Source organism: Mesoplodon densirostris, chromosome 8 (assembly GCF_025265405.1).
Source record: "Mesoplodon densirostris isolate mMesDen1 chromosome 8, mMesDen1 primary haplotype, whole genome shotgun sequence".
In the NCBI taxonomy this organism is placed as follows: Eukaryota; Metazoa; Chordata; class Mammalia; order Artiodactyla; family Ziphiidae; genus Mesoplodon; species Mesoplodon densirostris.
This window is the reverse complement of record NC_082668.1, coordinates 90,725,513-90,751,163: the sequence shown is the minus strand read 5'-3', so window position 1 is coordinate 90,751,163 and position 25,651 is coordinate 90,725,513. Positions and strand designations below refer to the sequence as shown.

Genomic DNA, 25,651 nt, shown 5'->3' with positions numbered 1-25,651 from the left:
GTGGATCTATGTTCCCTCCCTGACTCGTGACCACAGCAGAAGTGACATTATTTATTTGACTTCCAAGGCCAGGTCATAAAAGGTAATATAGCTTCTCCCACCAGGTTCTCTTGGGATGCTCATTTTTGGAATCCCGATGCCATTGTGTGAGGAAGCCCAAGCTGCCCTGTGAAGAAGCCCATGTGGAAAGGCACTGACAGTTTTCACCAACTTGCCAGCCTTATGAGTGAGCTGCATTGGAAGACTTCCAGTGGAAGTGGTCACTTCAGTGGAACCCCAGTGGAGCCCCAGTGGAGTCACCCCCGCTGACACTGCGTGAGGAGGGATGAGTTGTCCCCATGGAACCCTGTCCATGGCGTGGATTTGTGAGCAAATTAAATCATTTATGTTATTTTAACCTACTAAGTTTTAGAGTATTTTTCACAACAGTTAACCAGAATAGCTAGGTACAGAGGATGCAAAGATAGAGAGATCTATTAGGTAAGGTACCTGCCTTCAAAGACCTCATACTCTAGTGGAGGAGATGGGCAAGTCAACAAATTTAATTAAATACAGTATGATGAGGACTTTCTATATAAATACCATTCCTATATCACATTTTTTTCCTATATAACATTTTAAGAAATGGGAGAAATTACCTGAATTTGGTGGAGACTCAGAAGGATTTGAAGGAAACAAAAGCTGAGTTAGGTCTTGAAGGATGAGTAGGAGTTCATCAGATCTAGGCAAGAGGTCCCGTCCATCACTGCAGTGCCACAGAACTGTGTAGAGAATGTAAAGAAGGGTGGTAAGGAGGGCACGGGTAGGATAAAACCCGAGAGAAGAAAGGATTCAAGTTAAGGATGTTGGTTAGAATGAGAACAGAGACAGACAGGAAGCAGGAAGTGGGAAGGCTGAGAGACGGAGAGAGCAGGAAATATATGAGGTCACAGGATAACTGGGGCTGCTGAGCGGGACAGGGTCCTCAGAGAGCCCAGGACCAAGATCCGGGTCTGATTCTGCCTCTGACGTATGAGCTATGTGAGCTGTAGGAGCCTGGGAGAACCCCTCTGTCAACAGAGGGGTGGGAACTTAGGAGCTTTAAGGCCCTGTCCAATTGTGTGACATTTAAAGTCACAAGTCTAAGGGTCAGGGTTTCTCAAAATGTGGCCCCATAGAGTCAGGTTGCCTGGGTACCTGCTAACCTATATCATATCAGCTCCCCAGGTTATCCCGATGCCAATTATGTTTACCAACCATTATTGTATGAACTGAATGGAATTGAACTTCTCTTCCTCTTGGTTTCTTTGCATAAAATAGAGAACAAAGAAACGTTTGCATTCTGTGGGCAATACTGTAGAAATGTAACATACAACTGTGTAAGATTTCTTTTAAATACCACACCATTTTACCCAAACTGAAAACTGATGGTTTCTTTTTCCTTTAGATAAGAAAGTAGTATCTCGCTTTCCCTTTTTTCTTAAGGAAGCAAACTTACTCCATGGGAGGGGCCAGTAAAGTGTCCTGCTTGCCATCAGGAGCTGAGGCTACTCTGAGAAGACTTGAAAGCCCCAGGAAGGGAGGCTGGATGGACATGTTGAAGTTTACTCTATAAAGCCCTCTGGCTGGACAGCCACTGAAAGCATCAGCCTTTTGTTGTGATAAACATGGCAAAAACACCAGCATCTTTTAGAATCTTCTAAATAGTCGGCTGTACAAGAGATGAGGGTGATTGATTTCATTGGCGGGTACAGGAGCAGAACCATGGGAGGAATCTTCGGGAAGAGAAACTCGGCGCCTGGACAAGCTTCTTGAAATCAGGCAAGTGGAAGCAGAGCTGAGGCACGACCTGCTTTTCAAATGTTCATGAGTGTTCTTAATCAGATAAGGGTGGCTCTCACCAAGAGTTCTGCTCCCACACACCCTAGTTTGAGGCTGAGCTAGACTGGCTTGCTCTTGATTTGACTTAGCCCGGATCTCATCCAAGGGCAGGCCTGGTGTTTTTATCTTTTAAAACATCAGGAGAATTGTTAAATAAGACAAATTTAGGAAATGTAAATCCCCCCACCTCCCTTAATCTCAACAAACTCAGAGAAGCACACGTGTGTCTATTTGGCCCAGAAGATTCAGCAGTTAGCTGAAAAATGATCAGATCCTATAAGAAAAAGAAGGAAAACAGAGAGAGAGAGAGAGAGAGAATGGAAAAAGGAGCACACGGAGGGGAGATGGGCCAAGTCCAGGCAGTGTAGTCTGCGGTGTTTACTTGCGCAGGCTCCTTCGCCTGGTAACGTGAAATGGACCTCAATCCCTGAAGGGAGAAGAAGGAAGCCCCTTGGGGAAGGAAGCACTGTGTCCTGGCCGAGGGCCCCTCCCGCTGCTGCTGCCAGGAGGTCTGCAGACTCACTGCTTGTTCCTGAGGGTCACTGAATTTTGGCAGCATCCACTGGCCGCATCCTCCTCCCTTCCCACAAGTGGTGCCTGCTGCCTGTCCAGCCCCACCCCAAACAAGAGGTTCAGGGAAGCAGCCCCTTTTGTAAGGCACTCCAGGAATTTGTGATTTATAGGAAGGAGACACCCCTAGGTGTGAGAACCCAAACCCCAAAGAGACAAGGATCTACAGCATATATTTTAGCTCTTTCTTTTCCCTAATCTGTAGCACTTCTGAGGGGTCTATTAAAACCTCTAAAGGGCAGAGGGTGGGGAGGTGTTGCCTAATCTAGCTTTTTCCTCTCACCCCAACTTTTTTTTCAAGGATTCATTTCCATGTCTTCATGACATAACTGTCCTGAGTTGATTTTTGCAAACCCAAATTCATGGCAATGCCAAGAAAGAAAATTCTTCCAACCTGTAAGACATCAAAAGCAAGGCTGGCTTTACCCCATTAGACAATAGACAGGCTCACGAAGCCACTGCTAGTTCAGGCTCAGGGTGGGGTCACCAGGAGGAGGAACAAGTGGACTCAGGCTTTACTCACCACCTGAGTCCACTACAGGCTTGACAAGCTCCGCCAAAAGATAAACACCACAAGGGAAAAGAACTTCGCATAAATATCGCCATGAAGACAAAGAACAATGTTCATGATTTTTATGTCCACGGGAGCTCAGACACAAAGGCATATTGGAAACTTCTTTTTCTTCTACATTATGTAAGGACTGGTCCATGAGACAAGCCTCTGTACCCCCAAGCAAGGGGAAGCCCAATCCCCTAACATTGGAGGGCTTACAAGACAGCCAGGGTCGGGCGCCACCTCGGAGAAGGCAAAGCAACCAGATCAGGGAACGGAAAAGAGGAAATATGATCTTTCTTTCAAGGTCCTTCCACGGATTTTAGCATCTAGTGCATACAAGTACTTTACGAAGTTTAATAACACAAGCCTTATAATGAAAAAGACAGTCTCCCGCTCCCCTTCCAACCTGTCCTTTTCAGCCATTTCTTATATTCCCCCCCGCCCCCCCAGATTTCTGAATAATAAGCTTATACTGCTACTGATTTATCCATCTGGGACGTGACTTATTGGCTTCCTATTATGTTTTAGAGGACTCGTACATCTGCCTCCCTATTTTACCTCCCCCTATTCTCTCAACATAGATAAATTACAATTTTTGGTTAAATCAACAGTTCGTGTTTACGTTATTAGATGTTGATGCCGCTGAGGACAGAAATGAACTGAAGTTTGATATCCTTGGTCTTCTGACATTGAGCGTTGCTATTGAGAAGTCCTGGGCCATCGCAACTCCTGTTCCTTTAAATGGAACCTGTTTTTAACCCTCTAGGGTCTTTATCCACAGTTTCTGAAATTTCAAAGTGGTGTAATGTGGTGTGGATCTTTTCAAATTCACAGGGAAATTTCCTGGTATTTTTTTCTTTGCCAATTCTTTCACCTCGTTTTCTTTCTTCTCTCTTTCTGGAATTCCTATTGGGTGAAGGTTGGCCTTCCTGGACTAACTCCTTTATTTTTTCTTATCATTTCTTCCTTCTTGGGCATCTTTATCTTTTGGTTCATCTTTCTGGGAGATCTTCCCACTTATCTGCCAAATCTTCTTTTTTAGCTCTTCTATTTTTAATTTCTGAGGGATTCTCTTTCTTGTGCTTTTATCATTCCTGGATTAAAGCATTCTGCCTCTGATTAATGGGTATGGCACTACTTCTTATCTCCCAAAGAATATTAAATATATGTGTTGTGTGTTTGTGACGTTTTATTCTGTTCCCCTGCATTGTTTCTGTTTCCTCCTAAATCTTTTCCCTGCTGGAATGTTTTTGGACTCTTTCATCTTGGAGGCTTTCCTCCAGAATCAGGTGACTCCTGGATATGCATCCACATTGAAGTCTAAGATCTAAAAATCTGATTCGTGGGTTTGCTTTGAGGTGTGGGCAGGGCTTGTTGGCTGGTAAATTTCATTGATGGAGACCGGGTGGTGAGCCAGCCTTTTCAGGGCGGGACCCCAAATGGCATTCTCTGCAGGTCTTTTCTCTGCAGCCACTCAGTTCTCTAGGGTCTCTTTTATTTATTTTATTTTATTTTATTTTATTTTATTTATTTATTTAATTTTTTTGCGATACGCGGGCCTCTCACTGTTGTGGCCTCTCCCATTGCGGAGCACAGGCTCCGGACGCGCAGGCTCAGTGGTCATGGCTCACAGGCCCAGCCGCGCCGCGGCATGTGGGACCTTCCTGGACCGGGGCACGAACCCGTGTCCCCTGCATTGGCAGGTGGACTCTCAACCACTGCGCCACCAGGGAAGCCCCTGGGGTCTCTTTTGTAAGAGTACTGTTTCCATTTATGAGGGCTCCACTCTTACAACCCAATCACCTCCCCAAGGCCCCACCTCCAAATACCATCATACTGGGGGTTAGGATTTAACATATGAATTTGGGGGACACAAACGTTCAGCCCACTGCAGGAGGGGACATTCTAGTTCCCTTTGTGTCCTTACCTTATCTTTACTTTAGATGGTCTTTCTTTACTTAGATGATCAACTTCTCACTTTCCAACTTAAAATAGCCTCTACTTCCCAATGCATTTTAAAGTCAATACTCACTCAAAAAAGTGGAATGTTTTCCTGTAGTATTTTGCCTCTTTGTAAACTAAGTAAGATTTGACGCATATGTCACCTGCCAAACATTGACCCCTGTGAGGGCTTGGGATCATCTCCACTCTTCTATGGGCCATACCCAGCACATATCCCACATCACAGCCCTTAGGAGCTACAAAAGATCTTAAGTTTATCTGGTCCAATCCCTTTCTTTTACAGATGATCTAAGTAAGCCCAAATAAGGTGAAATTATTTACCCAAGACCCCGAGGAAGAGGTCAAGCCAAAACTTGACCTGGACCTTCCAACTCAGAATTAGTGCCCTCCACTCTACCAGGCAGGCCAGAACAGGTGTTCATAAGTAGCTTGTGTCTACATCATGACCTAATAATCCGTTTCTCCCCATCATAGCCCAACTTTCTCTTTTCCTTTTAAATGCTGTTCTTTTAACAAAAATAATGCTTAACATAAACCTAATAGTTAATTACATCAAAAGGAAAGAAAGTTAGGACATAAAATATTGGATGAATAACTACCCACCCAAATATAACACACAATCAAAAATACTCTCCATCAGTAGTTCCATCATGCATTCTCTCATAAAGCACGTCACAGGTCTGCACATTTTATGCCCCTGGATGCCGCCTGCTTTGTGTACCTGCAGAGTCTTTACTTTTTTTAACTTGACAAAACTAGCCCCAACTAACCTCTGTGCTGAGTGTTGCCTTCCTTAAGGTCACCTGAGTGAGTTTAATTTCTAACACCTGACTGAAGGAGGTTCTGATTGTTTGCTTTTGTCTCACTCAAATGGACTTGCCCCACATCACTGTTACTGGCTAGAGCCAGAACCGAACTCAGGCTCAGCTGCTCATCACTGAAAAATCAATGTTCGAGAGCCAAGTGTTGGTGCAAAAAGAAAGGTGCTTTATTCAGGAAGTCGCCAACCTGGGAAGATGGCAGCCTAGCATTCCAAAACTATCTCCCAGGTATCAGGGGACAAAAGGTTTTAAAGGGGAGTTTCAGGGGTGCACAGGTGGGAGGGCTACGTGCAGAACGGCACAGTCAGTTCCAACAGTCATCTTGAAACTGGCCATGCGGTGGTCTGGTCAGCATCATCTTGATTGCTTTAAGCGCAGTTAATCTGCAATTCCAGGGTAGGTGTGTTCCCATTTCACTGAGGCCAGTTCTTGTAACTGTGCAAGATGGAGCAGCTTATGTCATGGCTACAGTCTGGTCATTATGCAGTTAGCTTTTTCTCTCTGGTGGTGGTTTTAGTATCTGCAGAACAATTCAGGAAAGTGCCTCAGACACTGTTATCTATGTCCTTCAGGGAGGAACTAAAGATTCTGTGGCTGCTACATGGCTGATCCACTGTTCAAACTGTCACCAGCTCTCCAGGACTGACTGCCATCCTTGTTACCACATGTTCACATCCTTTCAATCAGCAAGTCTTCAGTCAGGCTTTTGTGACTCAGGGGAGGCTCTTCTACAGACAAGAGGCAGGCAGAGGATACAGTGGGGGGTCTGTCCCTGGGAAGGCCCCATACGGTCCTGCTGGTTACATCACCACTCACTCAAGCACTCAGCAAAGGTTCATTGCAGGTCTACTGAATGGGAGGCACTGCTCTAGGCCTTTGGGATACAGCATGAGCAAAACAAAGACCCCTGCCCTTGGGGTGCTTACATTCTAACAATAAGCATTAAAGACAAAAAAAGTAAATTATACAGCATGTTGGATGGTGGGAAGTGACGTGGGAAAGAGAAAAAGTGCAGGGTAAGGGGAACGGGGAGTGCTGAGGCAGGTGGTCAGGAGAGGTGACATTTGAGCAAAGCCTTGAAGGAGGTGAGGGAATGAGCCCAGGAGATATCTGGGCAGGAGGTTTCCCAGCAGAGGGAACAGCCAGGGTGAAGTCCTGAGGAGAGAGCATGTCCAGTCCATTTGAGGTAACACCATTTCCTGATGGGTGACATTTGGGGAAAGAATCCTCAGTAAGAGAGAGTTGTCATTTCCTGACTCCAGAGAGAAAAAAGAAAGGAAAACTTCTAGAAAGAAAGAGTGAGAACCTGGAGGTACGGAGTCTGTAACAGTGGTGTGAGAGTGGCATGGGAAAACTGGGTAGCCAGAAAAGATAACTGAGAAAAGAAGGTAGCACTGTAAAGTCAGGAAATTGCCGTGGGGATGACTCACAGCGGGGCTGAATCTCACACACCTTTGCATTCACGGCATCTGGTGCAGAACAGAGCACACGGCAGGCCTGCGCAATGAAGGGATGACCATTCTTAACACAAGACACTTCTTGTGCTTTGTGTGGTGAAGGACTAGAGTCAGCCCAAGAGCTGTGCTATGAGGTCTGCTGCAAATTTGCCCTTGAACTTAATTTATTTCTAAGAAGGGGGATGTACCTCAAAGAAAAGTTTAGCAATATTTTTTCTGTTCATTGGTTTATTCAGTCTGCTTAAAATCTAGTCCAGTGAATTATGGAGTCTGAGAAATGCATGTGTGGCTAAGACATGTAGGCACGTGGGAAGTTGTACCCTGGTAGTTGAACTGAGCGTGAGTGCAGTGCGTATGTGTGTGTGTCCTGTATCAAGATGATGTTAATGAGGCTGGGAGAAATGGATATTAATAGAGTCTACAGATTTACAAACCTTTTCAGAAGGTATTTATATACATTCCAGCGTGACATCGGATTGCATCAAGGTTCTTTTGGTTGAAGTAACAGAAAGCACTTCAAACACTTAAGCAATAATAAAGAGTAATGTATTACAAAGATAGAGGTAGAGCCTGGAACCTCAGGGCAAGAAATCAGTTAGACATTCCCAAGGAGCTGAAAGCCAGAACTAGCAAGTCAGCGGGAACCCAGGAGGCTCCCCACCGTCCTGCTTTTCTCCATCCTCATGCTGTGAGGCCACGTGGTCTCTCAGCCCCGCCTCTGTGCAGATGTGCCCCCTCCCCACGCTTTTCTCTTGGCAGAACTGCTTTCTTCCCTGTCCATTCACATGGCTTCCCCAGCATGCCTGGGTTTATATTACCTCCATTTCAACAATGAATAGAGCCTGAGACCAGTAGTTTTCAGTCTCATTTCCAACATTGCAGGAAAGATTGGCACTGCTTGGGCCAGTGTCTCCACCTGCTCCAAGAAACCACAACCAGCTGGACAGTCACGCGTTCAAACATGGCTGCCTGCGCGTTGACATTGACCTCTGTCAATTTGGCCTAAGTCACATTCATCAGGCTCTTGTCAGTAGCTAACGAGGACTCCGCTGGTTAGAGGTATGTGAGCACTCTAGTTCCCCTCCCCAACTACCTCCCTATGAGGATGGTGTCCAGATGAAAGCAGGTCTCATTCAGAATTCTGCCACACATACAAACATTTACACAGAAGCAGGCACAAAGACATCAGACCACTCAGAGAACTGGACGCTCAGAGACGTAGCGATTGACATCAGCTTGCACAAGAAGTTCAGTCAAGGGAGGGAGAAGTGACGGCACTCCAACCGCAGAATCAGCTCAACTCCCAGCTGCATTAGTGGCCGAATCCCCTGGGACTCATCAGTGCACAAAACTCAACAAAGCCTCCATCCTAGGCTTCTCCAAGGTGGTGGTAGGGGTGGGGTCCATCAGGTGGACTCACTCTAACACCACACGAATGCAAGGGCACAGCGCCCTTTACAACGTTCCTAGCCAATCCACAGTTCGTCCTTGCAAATCCTTGTGCTCATCAACAGACCCTCTAGTCAAGATGCAGGTGGCTGTCCTCTGCCACCTTTGGAGAGTGGACTACTGACCAGGACCCTCCAAATGTACCTACAATGCTCTGGGGTGTGGATTCCTGATTAGGGACTTCAAATGTGAACCAACCAGCCCTGGGCAAATGAACACACACAAACACACACACACACACACACACACACACACACACACACACAAAGAGCCCCTGCCTGATGAATTGGCCTCCTCTAAAGGGTTGTCTTGGAAGTTTTCCCATGTGCCACTGCTGCTTACACGTCACTGGCCAGCCCTGTTAGCAAAAGAATCTGGGAATGTTCTTTATTAACTGCACATATCCTTATCTGAACAATACAGGGATCTTGTTACCAAGGGAAAGGAGGGAATACAGATTGGTTGGGCAGCCAGTCCCCTCTGCTGAACTCACTGATCTAAAACAAATCGCTTAACCCTTGTCTCAGTTTCCTTATCTATAAAGTGGGATTATCAATACCTACCCTGCCAGTTTCTCAGGGTTTGTGTGAGAATCAAATGAAAACACTTAGAAAACTGAAAATCCTTGTTCAAATAAAGATATCATTCTGACAGTTTATACAAGAAACCACAGTGTTACATAACCATCAAAAGGGTCATTCTTTCAAATCAAAATGTAACCATACATAAGCACTTACTCTTGATTCCCCAAAGCTTACTTGTATTTTCCAGACCAGAAGGTGTCATTTTTTATTGTCAAGGATCCTTTGTGACACTTGCTAGTTTATGGGAGGCTGACTGGACATATATGGAGGCTATCTAAAGGTGTGCAACACTTATTGGGGCTTTCTCTGTGCCAGGTGCTGTGTTTCACATGAATTATCCACTTAATCCTCACACAGACTCCGGCAGTGGGTAATGCTGTTATCCTCCCAGCCTGCTGATAAGGAAACTGACGTGAGCGCCATCAGCACCTAACACAGGCAGTGGACACCCAGCATTCCACTCTCGGCCACATGGGCAATGCCTGAGCATCATCCTTTAATTCTAAAATGTTGTAGCTTCTAGTTCCCATGTGTATGGGTAGAACTGTGTCCCCACTCCCTCTCCCTGCAAAATAGGTGTCTTAACCCCAGTACCTGTGTATGTGATACCTTATTTGGAAATAGGGTCTTTGCAGATATAATTAAGTTAAGATGGAGTCACACTGGATTAGGGTAGGTCCTAATCCAATGACTGTTGTCCTTATAAAAAGAGGGAAATTTGGATGACCACACAGAAGAGAAGGCCGAGTGAAGGCAGAGGCAGAGACTGGAGCGGTGCATCTACAAGCCAAGGAACGCCAAGGACTGCCAGCAAACACCAGAAGCTACGACACAGGCATGGGGTGTTTCTCCCTTAACTCCCAGAAGGAACTGGCCCCACTAGCATCTGGATTTCAGACTTCTGGCCTCCAGAACTGTGAGAGAATAAATGTCTGTTGTTTTTAAGCCACCAAGTGTCTGGTCGTTTGTCATAGCAGCTCTAGGGAACGAATACACCATGTGAATATGCGGCGGCCCTAAAAAGGAGCCTGGTGTGGATTAGTGCTCTCCCCACCTCTGTGCAGATGAAGTTGGGCTCATTCTCGGGCACAGCCTCAGCTTACCTAGGAGGTGCTGTCTTTACAGACCGAGCAAGTTCCTCCCCAGGCACGCTCCTGGTTCTGTGGAAGCCACTCTGACTGTGCCCCAAGCAGAGGGGGGTGGTCTGTGAATTCACCTGTGAGATGCTGGGTGCAGCCTGAGGGTCTCAGCCACAATCATAAGGACTGGCACACGTGTTCAGGTCACAGGATCCGTTAGGGCTGGGCAAAGGGAAAAGCCTCTGACTTTTCTTTCTATTCCATTTCTATTCAGATTGCACTGAAATCTCTGTGGGGAACTAGATCTATGTGCTGGGTGAGGAATCATTTGCATTTTTGAAAACCACGATTTCCTCTACTTTTTGGTCATTCCATCTTCAAAAATGTTTGTCACATCTACATATCACTTGTGCTTTTTAAAAAGCAGTTTTATAACACTCGCCAAAACGGAAAGCCAGAATCACTTGCCAAGAATAAAAATAAAAAATATTTAAGTATAAATATTTACCTGTTTATTGTCTGTATATCAGGGAGCACACTGGCCAGAGAAAAGATGATTGGTAAATTGGGGCGGGATCCATGCTACTCTAATAGGCCAGATAATTTTTGTGAATAGAACTACTTTGAAAGCTACTGGAAAATATTAAGTAACAATATGAAAGAAGTTTATTATTGTAAACTCTATTACTGCACTGCCGTGAGGATTCTCAGACCACCACACAGCTACCTGTTTGACACACATTCTGTAGAGATAAAATTCCAGAATGGGATCAATCTAACAGGCTTTTAAATACTTAAGCGCCACTCACATTTAAAAGAACAGATGCTGGTATTTCAAGTCTGAGAAGATTAACAGTATGGACATCTGCCATCTGTATGACCTTGCTTAAGTGTCACTTTATCACCCCTGATAATAACTGGTGATGTGTCTAGTCTTGACTGGAGAAAATAAATAAGACTACTAGGCTAAGAAGAGATCTTTTCATTGTGCTGATGAGAGGAGAAATCTGGACACCCAGCCAAAGAATACAGGCTAACCTTTGTTGAGAGACTCGCATGAAGAAGAGGGGAAAGGGCTGCTGGGATAAAGAAATACTTGTGTTTGCAGTGTGCAGGGGCAGATGGGATGCCACACTCCACGGCACACAACAAGCCTTCTACTGCGCTGAGGCTTGACACAAACAAGTGCGTCTATTTGGGTCTAATATTGCTTTTCCTGGAGTTGAAGGTTAAGACCCGTACAGGGATGTGATCCCAATATGGAAATGGAAGCATGAGGGCCTAGAATGCCAAGCCAGTTACCCAGCTTGTCGGCATGAACATTCAAGAGTTTGGCTCTCGTGGAAAACACTGAGCAAGTTGTGCGTGTTTCCTGCCACCACCTTTTCCTCTGCATGCTGCCCTTTGCAGAAGTAGCAGACTAAGAAAATGCAGACTGTTCTCCACAATAATCCTCCCAGGGTTAACCGAAAACAATGACTCCAATGCAAAACAACTCAGAAGAGCATAAAAGACCAGGACTATAACATTTCTCAGAGGAAAGGCAAAAATGGAAAGGGGAGTAACACCGTCACATAATAGTGAGTCTATAGTGATGTCCTGGCCAGAAACAGATGGCTCACTCAACCGGGAATTCTGAAGAGACTTTTTAATGAAGGGATAGTTTTTTTGGAGGTGTGGGCTAAGGGACAAGCCACAGCAGAAAACTGCCACCACTCTGTTTGCTAGAGCTGCCAACACAGGTTACCTCGAATTGGATGGCTTAAACAACCACAATTTATTATCTCACAGCTCTGGAGTCCAGATGACTGAAATCAGGGTGTTAGCAGGGTCATGCTTTCTTTGAAGGCTCTAGCAAACACTCTGTTCCAGCCCCTCTGCTAGATTCTGGTAGTTCCTTGGCTTGTGGCAACCTAGGTCCAGTCTTCACATGGCATTCTCCCTGCGTGCATGTCTGTGTCCAAATCTCCCCTTTTGATAAGGACACCAGTCATATTGGATTAGGGGCCCACCCTACTCCAGTATGACCTCATCTTAACTAATTACATCTGCAATGATCCCTATTCCAAGTAAGGTTACGTTCTGAGGTTCCAGGGGTTAGGATTTCAACAGACTCACTTTGCTGTACACCTGAAACCAACACAACATTGTAAATCAACTATATGCCCATAAAAAATTTTTTTTAGTTATCATAAAAAATATCTATACACATGGCACTTAGAGTTCTATATATGCCTACATTTGTGGGGAAAAAAAAAAAACTAGGAATTTTGGAGGGATAAAATTCACCCCCTAACACTCTCCAAGGCCCAAAGAGGCAAAGGGAGGAGGGGTGTTGGAGACCCTGGTTGAGAGCTGAAGCCAGGGAATGGTGTTGTCACGAGGGACACAGCAGAGCCAGAACCTGCCAAAGTAGGGAGGGGCCCAGAGAAATTAATATTCTGCCTTTTCTCTCATCCCACTCTCCAGGCACAAAAGCCAATCAGAAGGTGGAGGACAGGGGAGCCAGGTGATACAATTTGGGGAAGTCAGCCATCTCCCAGGATAGGGCAGAGAAGGTGGGGAGAATGGAGGGGGGTAGGGTGGTGAGGTTCGAGGGGCAAAATGAACACCCATTTACATGACAGACTCAAGGGATCCAAATGGGTTAGGGAGAGAAGTTGATTTATAAGAATTTTCCAAACTGTAGCTTGGGAATCAGCCCATTTAGAAAATCCAGAGAAAAATCAAGGTGAGTGTCCTCTCCCAAGAAAAATATCTGTTTGAAAATGTCTCCTCTTTAACAGAGTCGAAGGTCTACATTTCAACAGACACAATGAAGGCCTCCCGAGAGAACATCACGTTTGGGTGCACGTGCTAGAAGATGTCCCACAAAGCGTCTTCAGATTATTTCATCACATCTTTCTGTCCTCCTGAAACCTGAGTCACCCCAGATGTCCCTTCATTCTGTATTCCAGTTCAATCCCACGTCTCCATTTCTATTCTCACCACCTTGTTTCAGGACTTCCTCACTTTTCCCCCGCCCACCCCACTGGGCCCAGTCTTCCAGACTTAGTCTCCCACAGTCCATCCTGGACCCTGTGGGCTGCAGAGTAGAATTCAGACTCCCTGGCATGATGGTCTAGGCTCTCTGTGGTCTGGTCCCTGCCTACACTTCAGGCCTCATCTCCCGCTCATCCACGCCCCTCCCTCCGCTATGGTTCTCCAATAAATTAACCCACTCTGTCAGGAAAAAATGAGAAAAATCTTTAAACAGGCCAAAAATAGATTACTGGGTGTCCTGTCTGGTGCACCCTACTGGGTTACCCTTATCTTTCCTTGGTTTTGAGCTAGTTTATTTCTGTGAGTTGTAGACTATTTTATATTTCACTTCCGTAAGTTGTCGACTATTTCCTATTTTATTTCTGTAAGCTGTACACTAGTGAAAGGGATGCAAATGAGTCTTGGCCACAGAAGTGCAAATTGTGTCCCTGGAGATGCACTAGGTTATTGCCCTGTGGATATTGACTGGTTTTGCATCTATTCTTAAATTCTTTTCATCATTTCTGATAACTTACAGATGAATGTTCTTTGAATTCTCCTTTGAAAAATTTATAACATCTTAACAGTTTTCTCATTAATTAATGAGTTCAATAAAACCTTTGACAGATGCTCAATTTATAATTCTATTAGAGTCACAGTTCTATCCTTTTAAATTTTTATATCTTTTAGTAACTCCTATGGTTCTCTGATTGGGCCACACTCTTTCCTACCTCTCTTTGTACAAGCTGCTGGTACTGTCCAGAATATTCTTCCCCATCTTTGTCGACCTGGTGAACTCCTAATCATCCTTCAATGCTCAGCTAAAGGTTGCCTCTTCTGTGAAGTCTTCCCTGATTACTCAATGAATACTCCTGATTCAGTAGTACTTTGTACGTGCCTGTATTTCCATGCTTAGTATGTGTCCATATCTGCTTTCCACACTAGTCTTGGAACTCCTGTTGGTAAGGGCCATATTCTACTCATCTAGAATATGGATATCTATATTCTACTCACCTGGCACAGAGTAGGCACTTAACAGTATTACTGAATACTTATTTAGTACTTTTACCAGGGTTTCCTTTTAATTCTCACAACAGAAGTAGGTAACATTTGTATCTACCTTTTATGGATGAAGAAATTGAACTTAACTTGCCCGGGATCACACAGCTTTGGGAGTTTCTGACCTAGTGGGTGTGTCATCTGACTGAATGTTCCTTTTTTTTTTTAAATTAATTTATTTATTTTGGCTGCGTTGGGTCTTCGTTGCTGCACGTGGGCTTTATCTAGTTGTGGCGAGCGGGGGCTACTCTTCGTTGTGGTGCTCGGGCTTCTCATTGCGGTGGCTTCTCTTGTTGCGGAACACGGGCTCTGGGCGCACGGGCTTCAGTAGTTGTGGCGCACGGGCTTAGTTGTTCCGAGGCATGTGGGATCTTCCCGGACCAGGACTCGAACCCGTGTCCCCTGCATTGGCAGGTGGATTCTTAACCACTGCGCCACCAGGGAAGTCCCTGACTGAATGTTCTTAACTGCTATGTTATACTGTTTGTTGATTCAGCAAATCCGTGGCCGTCAGGCCCTCTTTAAGTTATGCTTAAACAGAACAACCATGACTTAGGAAAAGAAGGGTTGACGTTTGGGTTTTGTTTTTTTATCAAGAGATAACATACATTACCAGCTTGGGACAATGAAGAGCAAAAAAATTTACAATACCTTAATTTAAGAAATCAGCCAAAACATAACCACAGAGAACTGGCTATCCAGACGAAGTCATGGTTATTATTACACACTGCAGCATAAATGAAAACTGCTGTTTCTGGCTCACACAGTCAGCACAGCAGTTGGCGCATACAGGTGCCCAGCAGGTAGTACCTGTCTATGGGCACTTGCACAGGGACGTTCACAGTGCAGGGGCCAGCTGTCCTGGGGGGCTGCCCGAGGAGCCCCAGCCCCTATTCACCTGGTGCATCTCTCCTGGCCAGCCTGCTCCTGCCAAGGGCAGTTCTATCAGGGCTGCATCTGGGGTTTGGAGTTGACAGAAGTCTCTGGAGCATTTTTAAAAATACACTCAATTGCTCGACTTTGCTAAGCAGGTGAAGAGTGAAACAAATGCTGCTTCACGACCTGGGTAAGTCAGCTTCTATCCTTGAGTTGACTCAGGGCACTCTGACCTCCACTCACAGGGTTGAAACAAACAGAGAGCATTGCCATAATAAGGGAAATGTTGGGAAAGGCCGTGCTGGGCTTTGATTACCTAGTGTGGTGTGATTAGGGTACCTTTGATGTTGATAATCCATCTGAGGGCCCTTCATCTCAGCGCCCCGTCCTTGGAGGTTTGGGCTCGGGCAAGCCAACATAATCATTACCTCTGGCTCCAGACTGTGCCGGAGAGTAGGCTGTGCGGAGGCTGGGGGAGCAGCGAGGCCAGGCAACCACAGCTGCATTTCTCCTCAGTGCCAGGAAAGGTTCTAATTCAAAACAAATATATTTATCACTCCCAACCGCTCCACAGGGCAGGGCATCCTGCCTCTGGGTGGAGTGTCAGTGTACAGTGGGAACTGTGGCAGGCGGCCAACGGAAATTTCACATTTCACCAAGGTTCCTGCCACTCTGCAATGGTCCTGTAGACCCGGCATCACTGAGTGGAGAGAGTCCAGCCTCCCAGCCAGCCTTAGAGACCCAGGCGCCAGGCCAGGGCCAGGCCCTCAAACCACCAGCCAGACAGCCCCTGCCACAGCAGGCCAGGCCCTGAGACTGAGCCATCCCCACCTGGTGGCTAAGGTGCTTTCTAAGCCAAGAGCATGGGCCAAGGGGGAAATCGGTCTGTATGAATCCCCGTGACATATGTGCCGTGGTTCCCTGTGGAAGGAGTCAGAGGCTTCTTCTATTGTAAGACAAGACCACCTTTGCCTGGGGGGTCCAGGGGCCTGGCTGGACATGTTCCAGAGAGAAGGAAAGGAATCGCAGGCAGTTATAGGTTTCCAAATCACTGGACTCCGGGCTGCTGACCTGTCCTTCCTCCTCCAATCTAGGCTTCCCCACTACCGGAGTTCTTTCTACCACAGACTAGAGCTTGTCTCTCTCCATCTGGACACTCGCCTGAAAGAAGTCCACACCCTACAGGTGCCATATCCAGTGCTTCCTGGTTCTTCCTGTACCCGCCTGTCCCATCTCAACACTCTCTCCTTCACACCCCTCACTCACCAGCCCACCACTCCCCAAGCAGGCCATGCACTTTCTGTCTTTGTTTTTTTTTTTTGGCAAAGATTTTATTTTATTTTTTTAACATCTTCATTGGAGTATAATTGCTTTACAGTGGTGTGTTAGTTTCTGCTGTATAACAAAGTGAATCAACCATACATATGTCCCCATATCTCCTCCCTCTTGCGTCTCCCTCCCACCCTCCCTATCCCACCCCTCTAGGTGGTCACAAAGCACCCAGCTGATGTCCCTGTGCTATGCGGTTGCTTCCCACTAGCTATCTATTTTACATTTGGTAGTGTATATATGTCCATGCCACTCTAGCCCCCGAATATCCTCTACCTTCTGCTGCTCATGCTTCAAGGCCCAGCCCTCCTAGGTGAGGGCTCCTGCCTTTCCTACCCCCATCCAGACAGAACTTGAATGCTTTCCTCCCTTCACAGGCCTTCATAGCTGTGTGTACCCACCTTTAGTGTAACATTAAACTACATCGGAACTGATATGTCCACCTCTCTGATTATGAGCTCAATCCAAGTAAGGGCTCCTTTTGTATTCACCTATTCTCCAAGAGTGACTAGTACAGCCCCTGGCACATAGTAGGTGTGCAATAAATGGAAAGAATGAACGAGCGAATGTCCAAAATCATCCCCTTTCCTTGGAGAATCTCTTTTCTTAGGAGGACGTAATCCAATTCTGAGCCTTCTAGGGGTCAAAGGACATTTATCCGTGGAAAATTGTTTGCTCTGGACAAATTCTGCCTTTCCCCCATCCCTAGAGAAAGCCCAAGGCAAAGAAGACAATGTGTAAACTAACCACTTCACGATAAGCATACTCTCAGGTGCTAACAATTTTACTGCGTGTTAAGAGCAAAGCCAAGCCACACAGAGAAGTGAGACCTCTTGAACGTCCCCCACCAAGCATTTAGCTGACTGCTCTGTTGGAATTTTTTTTTTTTTTTTTTTTTTTTTTTCTTTTTGCGGTACGTGGGCCTCTCACTGTTGTGGCCTCTCCCGTTGCGGAGCACAGGCTCCGGATGCGCAGGCCCAGCGGCCATGGCTCACGGGCCCAGCCGCTCCGCGGCATATGGGATCCTCCCAGACCGGGGCACGAACCCGTATCCCCTGCATCGGCAGGCGGACTCTTAACCACTGCGCCACCAGGGAGGCCCTCTGTTGGAATTTTGCTGACAATACTAGGCATCTGGGTAAAGATGCACTGTGCAAGAACAGAGGGATTCTGAAGACAATTTTATATATAAATCTTTGGCCTTTCACTTCTGGAGGCACAGCATCCTGAGAGAAGAGAAAAAGGTGCAATAGCCTTGGTTTGTGACCTGGGCTGTACCATTCCTACAAAATTCTGAACCTTCGTGTCAGAACTGTTACTCTCTTCAGATTCTTTTGCTTTAAAAAGAGTTATCATGATTATTATCCTTATTAAGATTGTTCTTATTGAGAATCACCTCCTCTAAGAACAAAACAGGCTAAAATCTGAAGCAAATATTCCAACTTTCCCAAAGATAAGACTTATAATTTCAGTATTCTGATGGTAAGATCAAGGTCCAATTAAACATAACAAACTAATGGCTATACAGGGGCGTTATACGCCCAAAGCCTTTCTGCAACCTAATCTCACTGATAAGAGTTGCTCTAACTCATCAGTTCCACACCTGGCAAAGGGGCAAAAATTTAACCACTTTTCTCCTACCCCACCCCCCACCCTGCTGAGTGTCTTCCCTCACTCCACTGCCCACCCCAGGTGGAAAGGAAACCAAATACCCATTCATCTCTAACACCTCTAATCCTATTTCCAGGAAAAGGAGGTCATAGCTCTCCCTTGCGGAAAGAAGCAGAGTGCCCCCTCCCCACATCCGGAACCCCCCCCACTTCCAGCCTAGCTCTGCCCACCTCCCCACCCCAACTCGGCTACAGCCCTGATGAACTGCTCCCTGCTTCCAGGATGCACCATGCTCTGTCACCTCCAATGCCGGTCACTATCGCACTGGGCACCTCACTCTTACTCAGCTTTTGAGTCTTAATTAGATAACACCTCCTCCTGGAAGCCCTCCCCCAGCTCCCAAGGCTGAGTGAGGGCTCTTTCAAACAGTTCCTAGCTCGCCCTAGGAACCGTCCCTCTCCTATCCCAACAGTAAGCATATTTCTTTATGATAGTCAATTATACTTGTTTTCTCACCCTCTAGAGAGCACTGTCCAATAATCATATAATGCAAGCCATACGTGTAATTTTTAATTTTTTAGCAGCCTCATTAAAAAAGTAAAAACAAATAGGTGAAATTAATTTTAACAAGTTTTATTTAACCTAATATATTGAAAATATTATGATTTCATCATGTAAGCAACATAAAACAAATGTTAATGAGATACTTCACATGCACTTCTTTTCCTACAGAGCTTTGAAATCTGGTGTGTATTTTACACTTACAGCACATCTCTATTCGGACATTTCAAGTGCTCAATAGCCACATGAGGCTGGTGGCTATTGTATGGGACAGTGGGAGTCTAGATTAAACTCCTTGAAGGCAGGGCACGGTCTCAACCCCTCACACTAGTATATCTTGCACTGTGCTCAGCACAAGGGCAACAGTGTGAATATCTTAGTCCATTCGGGCTGCTAGAACAAAAATATCACTGGGTAAGGCTTGGTGGCTTAAACAACAAACACTTATTTCTCACAGTTCTGGAGGCTAGGAAGTCCAAGATCAAGACACTGGCAGATCCAGTGTCTGGTGATGGCTTGCTTCCTGGTTCATCGATGGTCATCTTTTCACGTGTCTTCACGTGGCAGAAGGGATAAAGGAGTTCTCTGGGGTGTCTTTTATCCGATTCATGAGGCCTCTACCCTCATGACCTAATCACCTCCCACCTCCTAATACCATCACATTGGGGGTTAGGGGACACAAACATTCCATCAATAGCAGTGAACAGTGTCTGTGAGTGACTTCATCCCCCAAGGAGGGAGGCTGGGTGTATGAGTGCCTCCCTGTGGCCCAGAGCAATGGGTGTCTATAATATAAGGTGCAAGTAAGCACGTGTGGGCTCAGCTAAAACTCTGTTCCAGTGCAACTCCCTAAATAAAAGAGAGGTGGCCAGATTATGGGCCACTCACATCATATTTCAAGCGTTACTCAAAGGACAGAAATACCAGTTCAACAAAGCAAACTGATCAGACCCTTGGAATTTAGAACAATGTAATTTAACCTTCATATAAGATTGATACCAAAATGGAAACACAGTATCTCCAGGAGAATTCCTTGAAATGACTCAGCCAGAAACCGGTCTCTGCCCCAGGACCAGAAGGCAGGAAAGAAGCCTGAGGCCAAGGAGGAAGGACAAGTGTGGAATTATCTGAGTCCTACCCACTCTTTGTTTCAGGATTCCTAGAGTTTTTATCCTAAAAGCGGACACTTTTAAAAGTGCTCTTTGGAAACAACAAAGCAGTGGTGCCAGGAAAAACAATGACATCAGCCCCAAACCCCAGAGAAGCAGCCTTTGGGGAGACCTCAAGGACACCCGAGGAGACGACACTGCAGAGCTGAGACCCGTCTCGGTCTGCTCTGTCCAGTCAGAGCTCTAGATTCCCAAATACGCAGATCTCAAGGACTTCTGACACAGCAGTTGCTAAACCGGCAGTCCTTGAGTTTTAGTGGGGGGCGGGGCGCGTATCCGTAGAATCCTCTAGGGGGCTAGTTAAATATCCAGATTGCTGGGTCCCACCCTTCAGAGCGCTCAATTCAGTTGTTCTGAGGTGGGTCCTAGGAATATGCACTCTTATCAAGTACACCTAGGAGACTGTGATAGGGAGTTCTGCGCTTTAAGAAAAACAACCCTGAATAATCAATTCACTTTTCTCTTACCTCTCCTTTCTGAACACCCCCAAAGCTATACCTTCTCAGCCACAAGTATGGCCGTGTGGTTCCTGTGCTGCATAATGGCTCCCAGCTGAGAAGGCAAGTGGACATTGAGATCTAGGTGCCTGGCATGGGGCCGTGCCCACCCAGAGTAACTAACGAGCACTCTTTCTTTGAACAGAGACGCCTCCAACTGCGAGGCTTCTGCCCTAGTGTGGAGCCGGGTCAGCCCAGAGGGGGCACTTATTTTCTGATTCATGCAAAGACACTATATAGGCTAGCAACAGCCCTGAATCTGTTGTGCAACACCTTGGACACTGCATCTTCCCCAGACCCCAACATCTGACACCCTCAAACACTCACTGCTCTTGAGGCTGGAAACCACAAATAGAATTGATGGCTCATCATTTTCCTTGTGCCTCACTAGCCAGCCAACAGCCAGCCAGGTCCTTCCTGGGCCCCAACGATGCCCCAGCAGGGGCAGACCCAGCGGCGGGCCAGCACCTCCCTGAGCCAGGCCAGTCAGCGTCTCTGCGTGAATGAGGAACACACCATTGCCTCACTGCATTTCTTTCCTGGAAAGACTCTGCCTTGCTGATTTTGTGTGCAGATGACAGATTTCTCCTGGGCTTGGTGATTATTTAACAGGAATGATGGTTCCATGGGAATAGCTCCTGTACCCATCTCCAGGTTACCTGGTTTCCTGAGGGAGTAGACTGCTGAATGGGATGGACGCCCAAGTGACTGACTACATTTCTACAAAGTCTCTTTTCACTCTTCTATTCTCCCGCAGTTTTTTTAAAATTTTCTGAACTGGATGAACACTTTATGACAGACTGTACATGTCAAGGCAGACAAAGAGCAGGTCATTGGACCTGCTGTGAATCTCAGATACATCCTGGGTGAAGTGAAAGAGGACTCCCCCCAGCTGCTAAGAGGGAGGAAATGCAATCTGGGCTGGGCTGGGAACTCTAGCTCTGCTACAACCTGGCTAATTGTTACTGGGCAGAGAGACAAAGAACAGATAAGAATTTGCAGCCGCAAGAGAAAAGAAATCCGAAAGGGATGGAAGAGTTTAGTCAAAAGACAGCTGGAATCTGAACCTACCTTTTTTTGTTCCCGGGACAGCTACAAGGTGCCTCCTCCCATCATGTCACGAGCACTGACTATCCTAGGTCCAGGGAGACATGGGTCCCTCAAAGAGCTCACTCACAGAATAGCAGGTGGTGTAGGTATAAACAAATAATGACAATAAAATGTGGTGGGTAGCAGGAAAGGGAAAGGCACCACCAAGCACTTTGGCCTACCCAAGAAGGAAGGCCCCCGAGGATGACAGTAGTGTCCTGAGTGGAGCTTGGGGAAGGGCAGAGAGAGGAGCATGACGGCCTGACTGGCTTCCACCAACTGGGTCCACCCCTAGAGGTGGGACTAGGGTCAACACAAACCAATCCTTAGAAGGGACAAAAGGGAATGGATTCTGGAAGAGCAACCAGCAAATAGTTCTTACAAACTCCATCATCCAGTTCCCATCATTCATTTCAATAGCTCTTACCAATGGTCCCTCAGCTCGTTTCCAGTATCTTGCCGTTGTAAACAATGCCTTAATTGACATCCTCACACATACATCCTTGCATGTACAAGGATAACTACAGAATAGATCCCTGGAAGTAGAACCTTGAGCTAAAGGGTGTCTGTTCTTATAACTCTGATAGACATGACCATATTGCCCTTCAAAGGGGGCGCCCATTCACACCCACAGCATCTCTGAGATGGCTCACTTCCTCATAGCCTGGCCTGTGTGTTGTCAACTTTCTTAGATCTGTACTTTCAAAGTTCAGTTTGGAGGGAGGGAGAGAGGAAGGGAGGGAGGAAGGGGAAGGGGAAATGATGGGAAAGAAAGGAAAGGGAAGAAAAAAAAAGGAAAGGATTCTGTTTTTAAGACTTTTCCAGTTGGAAATAAAAAATAAACATGCTAAGTACCAAAGGCCTTAACACAGGCTCTATACAGAGAATCTGAGTTAAACATGCTGAGATCTCAAAAACAAACAAACCTAGAAATGGAATAATGTGATATCAGAGCACTAAGCATTAAGTAACATTCTAAAAGTGCATTTTGTAAATTCTCAGCAGTCTACAGTGTGAGAGAATATAGCAATACTGGACTTACTAAAGCAGAATAAAGCGTTGAATCCTAAGGACCATTGCTCAACTTGGGGAAAACCTTTCCTCTATGGATCCGCCCCCTTGGATGCTGTAGACAGGAGAGTTCTCAGCTGACATCCAGATGCCTCATACACTGTAGGTCCTGTAGCAAACACTGGCTGTGACAGTCTAAGATCAACCCCTGACACCTTTCCCTAGTTTCAGAATGACTGTGTATAATTCTTGATTATGTTTAAAATCTTCTCGTGAATATAACTGCAGATGAATGCACTTTGCTACTGAGGTCCATAAAACCCTCTGCTTTGCTCACACTTCTCAGGATGGCTAAAACGATTTCTCTCCTGGGTGCAATGATGAGGGAAAAGAAGCATTTCTTCTTCCAAACCCCCTGACATCGTAACTACCCACCCAATCCTGCTTTTCTCATTATCTGCACCAACCATCCTGCGATCTTTCTTTCCTATAAGATTCTTAAAGGAAAAAGCAAAAAGGAGAATATTTCTGAAATAGTTACAAAGGTGGGAGAGAAAAAAGCAAACACATTTTTAGGAGGTTTAATGTGCCCATGGGAAAGAGGGTCAGATAAACCAGGTCGGGTGGGGTGGGGATTAGTCCCGGGTAGAACAGTCCAGGGCATATGAGGCTGTATCTGGTGGAAGTCCCTGGAGGAGGGACCAGGGAATTTGCAGACCCGAACATCAGAGCTGGAGCAGTTTACCAGGCACTCTGAAGCCATGTGGGTATCCACAGCAGCCCTCAGAGCCGGGCCACGTGCCTGAGGGCTGCCCAGCGCCTGTGTTCTCTGCTTCCTTCAAGCCCAGGCCTGTGCTCTCTGCTCAGCTGGAACTCTCTCCAGCAAAGGGTCTGGGTCTCCCTCGGTTTCCCTTATTTCCCAGCGTATGTGTATAATTGGTGCGTCTTTGCCAGGATGCCAAAGATCCCAGAGCCCAGAGAATTCCCTGAGCCTTCAAACCCAGGCTGGCTAGGCCCTTCAGTGTAGCCTGGAGTCCTGCGTACTGACTGGTCAGGAGCCAGTAATCCCTCGTAGGAAGGAGGGTCTCCAGGCAGGGAGAAGTTTCCCCTCAAAGACCTACCCACAGCCAGGTTCAAAGGCCGGCTCTGGAACGCTGTGTCCCTGGTCCTGCTCGCGGTCCCACTCCTTGTTTCTGTCCTGCCATCTCGCAAGAAAGGGAAGCCATGCCTCCTCTGTGACGCGCCCCCCGACCGCCACCCACGAGAGGCTCTTGCTCGTCCTTTGATTGATCGCTGCTGTCCGTGATCATTACTGCAGGAACGATCTCCTCAGCAAGTGCCCCCCACTTAGCACCCACAGGCCTCTCCTCAGCAGGAAACATGGTGCCGGCACATAGGAGATACTCAGCCATTGAATCAAAGTAGGCCATGCTATTTTCTCCTCCCACAATCCAATTCTGGAAAGAGTGTGATGTTTCTTGTAGCTGAGAGTCCAGAGGATGATAAAATCATCTATTTACTCCCAATGAAGTCACCTTGCAGACCCTACAGTCACACTCTGACCGTGACTAAGCTCCTGCTTCCTCAGTTTCCCTCCCTCCTTCCTTCTACACTCTGCCTCTACCCATCCACCCACCCCCATCCCCAGCATCACCAAAGCCTGGAGCCACGAGGCCTCTGGAGCCTGCCCTTCATTCTGAAACAGCTGCATGAATTCTTTTTCCAAGTGGAGCCCCCATCAGACAACCTCTCTCTTGCTGCTATTATAACCTTTCACAGCATAATTTTGATGTATTTTATGCTTTAAAAACCCCTTCCACCAAGGATAAAGGGTGAGGTGGAGTAAAGCGAGTGAAGAGACAGAGAGTTCTGCCATCAACAAGCAAATTTCTTCCCCTGAGAAATTACTTAAGGGGCCTGAGAGGCTTGGAAGAGTCAACGGCCCTCCCTAACAGGCACCAGGTGCATCGAGAGACCAGAGAGACTAATGGTTTAACTGTAAGAGCTCAGCTCAGACAAAATAAAGCAGAAACCCCAAAGAAAGGACTCCAAATGTTTTTGAGATTCTTAGCGCCAGGTTAAGGAACTGACCACAAACCAAAAGGACCCAGAAGGTCAAATCAAGCCTAGAAAGTTACTTAACTGTCTTTACCTCCCAAATAGTTACCAATGCACTCAGCTCATTATAGGCAGCACCCTCAAAAGGAAGGCCCCCGGGAGGAGCAGAGGGAAGGTCTGAGAGCTCCTCGATAACCACATTAGAAATCAGAGAAGGGCTTCCTTGGTGGCGCAGTGGTTGAGAGTCTGCCTGCCGACGCAGGGGACACAGGTTCGTGCCCCGATCCGGGAAGATCCCACATGACACAGAGCGGCTGGGCCCGTGAGCCATGGCCGCTGAGCCTGCGCGTCCGGAGCCTGTGCGCCGCAACGGGAGAGGCCACAACAGTGAGAGGCCCGCGTACCACCAGAAAAAAAAAAAAAAAAAGAAAAGAAATCAGAGAAGCAGGTCAATTAAAAGAGATACTAAGTGCGCGTACACATGCCAGGAAAAAAAGGGGGCATCAGACTGGAGCAAAACAAACCACCATCTGACAGTCCACACTTTTTTTTCTCCCTCTAAATTCCTAGCTGCCTTAGATGTAATATTATATTTGCAAATTCTCTGGTTCATGAACTGTTTGAAGTAACATAAAAGCCAATTATATTTCATTAAAAGCCAAAAAAAAAAAAAAAGACACCAGGTGTGGCCAGGAGGCTGCAGCCACAGGGCCGGCCCCTCTGCAGGGGTGGAGCCCACGGCTAGCCCTGAGCCCAGGCAGGGCAGGAGCTGCACTGTATGCCGTGCCCCCTTGGCACTGAAGTGGCAGGCAATTTGGAGGCAGCCACTTGGACTCCGTTGGGCCCAATGAGTCCCTTGCCTGAACCATATGTTTTCCCTTTCCTTACAAAGCTGTTTCCTCAGCAGGTTCAGTGAGGAAACCCCTGAGTAAACAGAGAGCATGCCATTGGCCCCAAGGTTTCTCTGAGGTGTACCCCAGGGATGCAGCCCCGGGTGAAGCCCACTTCCAGTCCTCTTGCCAGCCCTCCAGC

General features: G+C 46.6%; 1 long non-coding RNA gene across 1 annotated transcript in view; it reads right to left on the bottom strand.

Annotated features, from left to right (window-relative positions):
- Positions 1-644: 644 nt before the first annotated feature.
- LOC132494904 (uncharacterized) overlaps positions 645-25,651 on the bottom strand; it is a 79,360-nt gene continuing 54,353 nt past the window's right edge. Inside the window, exon 3 of the long non-coding RNA XR_009533177.1 lies at positions 645-761. This is a non-coding gene — a long non-coding RNA (uncharacterized LOC132494904). The remainder of the gene's footprint in view (positions 762-25,651) is intronic.